Genomic DNA, 2,500 nt, shown 5'->3' on the forward strand with positions numbered 1-2,500 from the left:
AAATTGGCGGGGATGTGTCTCTTGTGGCTCACGGGGCTGTTAGGGTGGCACAGAAATCCCTCGGAATGGGAAAACGGGTCATTTTCGTGTTGCCACATTGCATGCGAACGGCATGAAACTTCCAGAGGCATTTGCAGCAGGAATGCATGTGCAGTCAAAAAAGTGAATATTTTTCACGGATAGACCCCGTGAAACGCTAGAAATTGGCGGCGATGTCTCTCTTGTGGCTCACGGGGCTGTTAGGGTGGCACAGAAATCCCTCGGAATGGGAAAACGGGTCATTTTCGTGTCGCCACATTGCATGCGAACCGCATGAAACTTCCAGAGGCATTTGCAGCAGAAATGCATGTGCAGTCAAAAAATTGAATATTTTTCACGGATAGACCCCGTGAAACGCTAGAAATTGGCGGGGATGTGTCTCTTGTGGCTCACGGGGCTGTTAGGGTGGCACAGAAATCCCTCGGAATGGGAAAAAACGGGTCATTTTCGTGTCGCCACATTGCATGCGAACCGCATGAAACTTCCAGAGGCATTTGCAGCAGGAATGCATGTGCACTCAAAAAATGTGATATTTTTCACGGAGAGACCCCGTGAAACGCTAGAAGTGGGCGGGGATGTCTCTCTTGTGGCTCACGGGGCTGTTAGGGTGGCACAGAAATCCCTCGGAATGGGAAAACGGGTCATTTTCGTGTCGCCACATTGCATACGAACCGCATGAAACTTCCAGAGGCATTTGCAGCAGGAATGCATGTGCACTCAAAAAAGTGAATATTTCTCACGGATAGACCCCGTGATACGCTAGAAATTGGCGGGGATGTCTCTCTTGTGGCTCACGGGGCTGTTAGGGTGGCACAGAAATCCCTCGGAATGGGAAAACGGGTCATTTTCGTGTCGCCACATTGCATGCGAACCGCATGCAACTTCCAGAGGCATTTGCAGCAGAAATGCATGTGCAGTCAAAAAAAAATTGATATTTTTCACGGATAGACCCCGTGAAACGCTAGAAATTGGCGGGGATGTGTCTCTTGTGGCTCACGGGGCTGTTCGGGTCGCACAGAAATCCCTGGGAATGGGAAAACGGGTCATTTTCGTGTTGCCACATTGCGTACGAACCGCATGAAACTTCCAGAGGCATTTGCAGCAGGAATGCATGTGCACTCAAAAACTTCTATATGTTTCACGGATAGACCCCGTGAAACGCTAGAAATTGGCGGGGATGTGTCTCTTGTGGCTCACGGGGCTGTTAGGGTGGCACAGAACTCCCTCGGAATGGGAAAAGGGGTCATTTTCGTGTTGCCACATTGCATAGGAACGCCATGAAACTTCCAGAGGCATTTGCAGCAGAAAGGCACGTGCACTCAAAAATTTTAATATTTTTCACGCATAGACCCCGTCAAACGCTAGAAGTTGGCGGGGATGTCTCTCTTGTGGCTCACGGGGCTGTTAGGGTCGCACAGAAATGCCTCGGAATGGGAAAACGGGTCATTTTTGTGTGGCCACATTGCATAGGAACGGCATGAAACTTCCAGAGGCATTTGCAGCAGGAATGCATGTGCACTCAAAAACGTCTATATTTTTCACGGATAGACCCCGTGAAACGCTATAAATTGGCGGGGATGTCTCTCTTGTGGCTCACGGGCGCTGTTAGTTAGGGTCGCACAGAAATCCCTCGGAATGGGAAAAGGGGTCATTTTCGTGTTGCCACATTGCGTACGAACGGCATGAAACTTCCAGAGGCATCTGCAGCAGAAATGCATGTGCACTCAAAAACGTCTATATTTTTCACGGATAGACCCCGTGAAACGCTAGAAATTGGCGGGGATGTGTCTCTTGTGGCTCACGGGGCTGTTAGGGTCGCACAGAAATCCCTCGGAATGGGAAAACGGGTCATTTTCGTGTTGCCACAATTGGCATACGAACGGCATGAAACTTCCAGAGGCATTTGCAGCAGAAATGCATGTGCACTCAAAAACGTGAATATTTTTTCACGGATAGACCCCGTCAAACGCTCGAATTTGGCGGGGATGTTTCTCTTGTGGGTCACGGGGCTGTTCGGCTCGCACAGAACTCCCTTGGTCCACCTGATTCGTGCATACAGGCAGCAACTAAAACTCTGTAAACCTGCTGTGAGGACATCTAAACAGTGGACCAGTGAGGCTGTGGAAGATTTGCGGGCGTGCTTAGACTGTACTGACTGGGATATGTTCACGACTGCTACCAATAGTCTGGATGAACTCACAGAGGCTGTGTACATCAGCTTCTGTGAGGACTGCTGTATCCCAACACGTACCAGGGTGAACTTTAACAACAACAAGCCCTGGTTCTCAGCAAAGCTCAAAAGGTTGAGGTTGGAGAAGGAGGAAGCGTTTAGGAGTGGGGATAGAGACAGATTCAAGGAGTCGAAGAACAGGTTTAGCAAAGCGGTGAGAGAGGCTAAACGACTGTACTCAGAGACACTAAAACACCAGTTCTCTACTAACGACGCTGCTTCTGTCTGCCA

Source organism: Petromyzon marinus, unplaced genomic scaffold (genome assembly GCF_048934315.1).
Source record: "Petromyzon marinus isolate PM22_M1 ecotype Great Lakes invasive population unplaced genomic scaffold, UKy_Petmar_22M1.pri1.0 PM_G_Scaffold_26, whole genome shotgun sequence".
Taxonomy (NCBI): domain Eukaryota; kingdom Metazoa; phylum Chordata; class Hyperoartia; order Petromyzontiformes; family Petromyzontidae; genus Petromyzon; species Petromyzon marinus.